The sequence below is a fragment of the Alligator sinensis genome, unplaced genomic scaffold, assembly GCF_000455745.1.
Source record: "Alligator sinensis unplaced genomic scaffold, ASM45574v1 scaffold215_1, whole genome shotgun sequence".
NCBI classification, from domain to species: Eukaryota; Metazoa; Chordata; order Crocodylia; family Alligatoridae; genus Alligator; species Alligator sinensis.
Genome location: NW_005842259.1, coordinates 1,131,029 through 1,138,568, shown reverse-complemented (window position 1 = coordinate 1,138,568; position 7,540 = coordinate 1,131,029).

The window sequence follows — 7,540 nt, the reverse complement described above, 5'->3', positions numbered from 1 at the left end:
TTACTTACTCCATTGCCAGTTACTGGTGAGGTGCTCTTACAGGTGTGTACTGCATGCAGCTGCAGTCTGGGAGAGCTGCAGTCATCTGTCAGATGTAAGCAGTGATCTGTCAGGCACTCAGTCTCTGTACCACTCACCCACAGCAAGTCTAGTCATTAGCCTATGGGAATGGAAGTCAGGACTCTCTCGAGTCCCTTTCTGGCTCTGCAGTGGCACCTTCTATACTTCTCTCTGCTGTACTTCCCTCATCTGCAAAATATATTTGACTTTCTCATGTGAATGCTGAACGTTTTGCTTAATTTACCTGACCTACTTGTTTTATTTAAAAAACAACAACACAAAAAGTGATAAATTAAGTGATTTTTATGTATCAGCCTATAGTCGTGTGAAGGAGCCTGCTATATTTTGATTGTGATCACTTTGTGAGGTGCTGATATGCTACAATGGTGAGTGCAACAAAAAGTTGAGGGGAGGGTGACAATACGTGGAAACAAAAATAATTGCTGCTTATGTGCTAATTGATAGTTACTTTGTACTTTCAGTCTGTAACAGCTAACAGTGTTATTCTAGACATGCCTTTTAGACCTCTCAGCTCATCCCTACAGGTAGCAACTCTGAAATTTGAATCTACATAAGTAGCTGTGGATAGTATTCACAGGGAAAGTTATTTGTGTGTGCCTAATCACACATCTGCCCGTGCACCTAATTACAAAGTTGATGATTGTGACTTTACATGTAAATAAACTTTTGAAATACAAAGTTATTTTTGCAAAACAGGTAGTTTGTAGAAAGTCATTTCTTTGCCATAAAGTCTCATAGGTGTAAGCACTTCTGGCAAGAATATTTTTTTCAGGGAGATAATAAACTACCCATAACTTGGAATAGATTAACATTATTAAATGCAGCCACACAGAAATGAATAATGACCCAAGAACATGGTTATGTGATTTCCAAAGAGAGGCAGGTCCTGGAAATGTTGGGAAATTAATTTTATGAGTCTAAATCATTCAGAACTGTTGTATATTGCGTAATTGATTTTTTAGGGTGTAAGGCTCTTCAAACCAGTTCCGAATATCCAGTTCAAGTTGTGATTTGTCCCATATTCTGCATTTCTTATGTACTTATTTTTTTCAGTCTAGGATTTCTTTTAGGAGGTGCTTTCTAATGCAGCTGCTTTTAATGTTTGTGATAAGAGTTATTCATGGTTGTTCTGAATGACTATGAAGGATGCCTTTCCCAGAATATAGTAAATACGCGTTTTATCAAACTAAAGTGTTGTGTTTCTTTCCAAGCTCTTATGAATGGATAACCATTGTGTACAGTCTGACATCTAAATATAGTTGATGTTGTCCCTTAAATATCATTTGCCTTGATAATTTATGAAAGATTCCTGGCCTTCTGAAACAAGACAGCAGGTACAGTGGGGAGGATTTTAAAACACTGTCATTTTAAATGGTTATTATCATAAAACACTAGATTCCCCATCCCCATTCATGCCATGACATGGCCTGTGATGGACAAAAAGCACGTAATCAGCAGTCTCATACAGCTGGGTTTATGGTCCATATCTTGTAGTGCAGAGAAGTTCATGGCAATATATTCTGCGAACAGAAATGGGCCTGTACTTTCATTTAACTGCTAAGCCCTTGGAAGCTTCAGTTAGCAAAGCATGCAATGTCTGCTTGCTTGGCAGTATTAGCTGGGGAGAGGTGACTCTGCCAGTTCCATTCTGAGCTGCCCTGGCTTCCAGATGTAATTCAAGAGGCTGACAGAGATGTAGAAAGCCCAACTGAACTGGAGTCTTAACTATACGAAGTTACCAGTCACCAAGTATTGAACTGATAGTTTCAAACCTGCAAGCACACTCAGGCTATCAGCCGCCTGTGCAACATTTCAGAGTTTTTACTGAAAGGGACCTACTTAAATTGCAGTTTCACAGATTTCACAGAAATGGCAAAAAACAGTGTTGCCCATGATTGCCAGGAAATCCTGGAAAATGCCCAAAAAATCAGCTCTGTATGACATGAGTAGGCTGCAAAAAACCCATTGTCTCCCTGCAACTTAGAAAGAGCCTTACTTATGGTTGGGGACTTTACCTACATTACTGTTTCACAGATTTCACAGAAACCACAACAAACAGCATTGTCCATGATTGCTGCAAAATCTGACGTTGGCCACGATTTCCCACAAAAATCAACCAAAAATACAAAGTGGTAGTGATGTAGACTGAATGAAGGTGCCCTCCACCAATAAGTGGTGAGGGGCAGAGCCACTGGGGCCCCTCTGCCAATCGGCGATGAGGGGTGGGGCCACTATGAAATGCCCACAAAACAGCTTGGTGTGCTGCAGAGAAGCCATGAAAAACTTGCAACTTAGGTAGGGCCCTACTTATGATCTTCACAGAATTCTTTATCTCTGGAATTCACTTCCCTTTCAGTCTGCAGGGGCCAAAGTGAAATGACTGAAGTGAAGTCTTAAGACTTCTTTGCATGGGAGTTTGGGTAAAGGAATGACTGAAGATGTGTTTGGGGAGATACTTTAATTAACAGAAAAAGTCTTGACTGAATCAGTGGAAGACAGGAGAATCCGAACTAACAATCACATACAGAAAAGCTTTCTGACTTGTAGTGACCAGAAGAGGCTTCTCTGCATTTCCATTTTATTTTCTGACAGAGCATCCCTCCTCTTTGCAGATAGGTGGCAGCTAGTACAGTCTGGCCAGAGCTCCCAGCCGCTTTTTCCAGGACTGAGTTGAAAATTTGGGCTAAAAACAGACAACCAGTTTAATGTGGCCCTGGGATATGATTTGGTTTACACACTAGGCTTACATGGCAATTAAGTCGAATTAGCTATGATTGTTTGACAAAGCGTTAATCTGAATAATTCACAGGTACTTAATGCGAGACATTGAGCTTGGTAAAGTCTGGATTCGATGAGAAACAAAACACTCTGATGCAAATCAAACCAGTTGTGTGTTTCTAGTCTTGGCAGCACTGGTCATGCTCCATTATTAAGGCCAAGAGGAGTTTGGCACAGATTCAGCCTATGTGAAAAAGACGGTACATCGCCGTGAAAACTCTAACATGTATTCTGAGAAGAGTGAAAGGGAGCGCAGGAGGGGAGGGGTAAGTTAGTGTGTGAGCAGCATGGACAACAGGAGAGTGGAGACACTGAGGTTTGTGTGCAGGGGAATATAGAGCATGTAGGGGAGGATGGCACAGCTGTGTGCAAGGGAATCGAGGTCAGGATGGTGCATACACTGACTGCTTTGCACTAGTCTCCAACATGAAGCAGCTATAAACCTAATCAGTAGCCAATATACCCAGACTAGTTTGTCCTGCTCCAGAATGGTAGAAAAGCAGAGTGCACTTGGTGAATCTGGTCCTGAAAGGTACAGTTTTAGAAATGATTTAAGGCTGGTAGTCCCATAACTTCAAATAATTTGAAATACAGGAATGTTCTCTGCTGTTCCTTCTCAGCATTCATATGTAACATTTTAACAGTTTTTTTTAAGAAAATAAAATTCCTAGATAAAGCCAACATTACAATGAAGTTTAAATTGAGAGGACGTATCAGTAATTTGGGTACTATGAAGTATAAGGATGCAGTAATTACAGGGAGAATAATGTTAAGAGATTGAAAACTAAGGTTAAAATTACAATAAATCCAAATATGCTAAAATGCAGAAGTGTGTGTGTGTGTGTGTGTGTGTATTCATTAATTCTAGCCACAAACTCTGAAATTACTTAATTATATAATTATTGCATAGTGGATTAATTTTAATCTGAGATTTTATTGTCCCATTAATTGTGTTAGGGCAGCTAGAGCCATACATGGAGGTTTTATTATTATGCAAATCTAAGTAAATATGGGTTCAAAATGTTTTTGAGCTCATTCCAACATCTTTATAATGTTTTACCCCATGTATTTTCAACCTCAACTTGGGTCTTAACTTCTTTAGTTTGTTTGCTTAGAAATTAATGGCTTTACACAAGAAGGGACTTTACTCCTACCTGGATAATTTTGCTCTGTACAAGGAAGAGGAAAAATAGATTTTCCCAGAGGTAGTGTCTGGATCTTCTCAGATTCATGATGAACAAGAAAGTTTCACAGAAACAGAGTAGTCCATAATGGACCCAGGGAGGAAAATCATCACTAGTCAATACAAAGTTGTTTTTTCAGAGGAACATTAACAAATGGGGATGGCTATCAAGAAAGCAAGTGGCACCAGAGATTAAATCCAGTCTCTGTTGAACCTCTTGCAAATATTGGTCTTATGCACAGATATGCTTGGGTGAACCAGAACTCACTGGCAGTGGCCAAAGTCCAACAGGCTGTTCTTTGGTCCCTCAAAACCATGGAGAATCAGATTTTTCAAAGGGGTTTCTTTCATTAGTGATCCAAACAGAGCAATTAGTGCAGCAGGCTCAGTTGAGTTGCAGAGAGGGATATGCATTCAGATCTCAACTCAATCCAGCAATTGAGCACTAGAAGTGAGTGTATTTATGCCCCAGGGAATTATGCAATTATATACCTCCATAATTTTGTGCATAAAACATATGTGCATAATCACATATGTGGGGCGGGGGGGCACCACCCCCTCTCCCACCCCATGGTGTGCAGCCCCTGTTGTTGGTGGCAGCAGCCAGTGGCAGGCCTTGGGGTGCTCCTGGCTGGAGCAGGCAGAGCCCCCAGTGGCATGCAGCTGAGTGCCTGGGCCTGCATGTGGTTCCTGCCTACAGTGCTGTGAGCCCCACATGCTGGCACTCAAGGTGTCCACCAGGAGGCTGAACTGGGCTGGCTCTGTGCCACCACATGCAGCCCCCAGGATTTGCTGGAGCCATGCACCAGTGAAGGCTCTGCCTGTTGTGGCAAGGAGTGCCCTGAGGGCCTACTAGTGGCAGGGGCTGTACCGAGGGGTGGGGGCATATGGCAGTGGGACTGTGTGCAGGGAGGGGCATGTGGTAGCAGGGGCTATAGTGGGGAAGCCGGGGGAGGGGGGGGGCATGTGGCAAGGGATTCTACATCCACCCACCCACAAACCCTACATATACCAACACCCCTTCACAACCTCACCAGAAACCCCACACCCACACCCCCCACACATACCCAACATCCACCCCAACCACATCCCACACCCATCCCACACAAGTCCTTGCAGATATTTCTAAAGAAGTTTCAAATGGTGTTGTATTTAGTTTAATTTGTAACAAAAATTAAATGTAATTAATTTTGCATAATTTTGAATTTTTCTGCGCATAATTTTGAATTTTTCTGTGCATAATTTTGAATTGTTCTGTGCATAATTCCCTGGAATGTACCTATTGGCTGGTGGTAATGCAGTTCATCAAAGTCTCAGAGCACAGTTCCTTCCAGGGACCACAGACTTGATCTGGTTATGAGAGTGTACTAGGCTGCAGTTTGCCTAACTAAACCAGGACAAATATGGGTGATTCTTCATTAAACAGAGCCTCAGCTCCTCCTCTCTGTGTCAGAGCAGCAATTCCCTATGCATACATGTATCGTGCACTAAGGAGAAAATGAATACCAACACAGACCAGTTTAGAGGAATAAGACTAAGCAGTGGACTCTTCACCTGAAAAAAAATTAACAGATTTACAAGTAAATTATCAGAATATCAACTCTTTAAATTTTGTTCAGGGCATGCCATTTCTTTTGGTAGAATAAAAGAGTAGTGTTCCAACTTCAAGTGCAAAGCTTACCTATAGAGCTGTAACTGGTACCTCTGTACATAGTAGGGGTTATATCTTGATCTTAGATGCGCAGTACATGTTCCTGCATTCATTCAAAGAAATCCTGGTGGCTTACCCTTGTGGAGACACAGGCGTCAGCCACGCTGTTACACACTGACTCAAAATCTAGTACGAACATAGGCATTTTTCAACTGTTCTTCCGTACCTCATGTTTCTTTTTTTTTTAAATTTTTTGCCCCAACATATTGGCCCTTTCTAGTTAGCAGCCTTGGTTTGATTCCCGAAGTCAATGATTTGTGCTGAGGTCTTTATATCGTTGCGCTGAGGTGCCATCATGTTTCCTCTTGATCCTGTTGCTTAATACTTGCCTTGTTACCCCTTGCCCAGAGAGCTGCTGATTCTAGCACCTTGCAGCAAGTGAGTTTCCATTGTTTGCATATCAATTGAGTTAACAAATTCAAGCATGGTGTAGCTAGCAGTGGAGTCAGGAGCCAGAAAGAAGATTCACAACTTTGTCCTCAGCTTATTCACCCTGAGACACATTTGGTGAGGTGCTTTTCTCTGGTATGTACTGTGTATTGTTTTCAATTGTTTTTTAATCCAAGATATATGTCTACATGTTACTGTGGTGATTACAAAAACACAAAGTTATGGTGAAGGTGAAGGGGTGGTAAATGGGGATATAACTGCAGACCTCCTAACCAGGAGGAAGAGCTTGACCACAAATTCACTAGGGAACTGGCAGAGGCTACATGCTCTCGGTGCATGGTCGTCATGGGTGACTTCAACCACCCTGACATCTCATGGGAAGAGCATTCAGTCAAATCTGATCGGCCATGAAAATTCCTCACTTGCATTGATGAGCTCTATCTGACTCACGAAGTCTACAGGCTGACAAGGGGTAAGGCACTGCTGGATCTGGTTCTAACCAAAGGGGATGATCTAGTGAGTGACCTGAGAATCCAAGGGAAGCTTGGTGACAGTGATCACAAGCTGATCACTTTCTCTATCCATCACAAAGCTGGCAAATCAGTCAGCAATGCAGAAATCCTTGACTTTAGGAAAGCTGACTTTCACAAGCTCAGGAGGTTGGTTGTGAAGGCCCTGAGAAATCAATATCTGACAAGGAGGGGAGTCCATGATGGGTGGTTGCTCCTTAAGGACGTGATCCTAAAAGCACAAGGGAAGTCCATTTCAGCCCATAGGAAAGGTAGTAAAAGGGCTGGGAGACCCTCTTGACTCAATTAGGGAACTCATGGACCTCCTTAATCTTAAAAGAGAAGCTTATAAGGGTTGGAAGATGGGAAATACTTCTAAGGATGATTATGTATCACTGTCCCACACCTGTAGGGAGTGGACCAGAAAAGCCAAGGGTGAAACTGAGCTCAAACTGGCTACAGGAACCAAGGACAATGAAAAGTCATTCTTCAGCTATGTGGGAAGTCAAAAGAAAAATAAGGGCAACATTGGAACCCTGCTGAATCAAACACTGAACCAAACGGGGCAACCAACAACTGACACCCAGGAAAAAGCTAATCTCAGTTAATACTTCACATCGGCTTTCCAGCAGCCCAAAGGGATCACCCCACCTGACAGGACACAGGATTACCAGGGTAAGGGCGACCATATGCCTACAATTGGTGAAAACCTTGTAAAGGAAAACCTTGAGAGGCTGGACATCCACAGGTCAGCAGGCCTGAATGGAATGCACCCAAGAGTGCTAAAAGAGTTGGCTGACATCACAGCATGCCCAATGGCAAGGATATCTGAGAACTTGTGGCACTTGGGAGAGGTTCCTAAAGATTGGAAGAGGGCCAACATGGTGC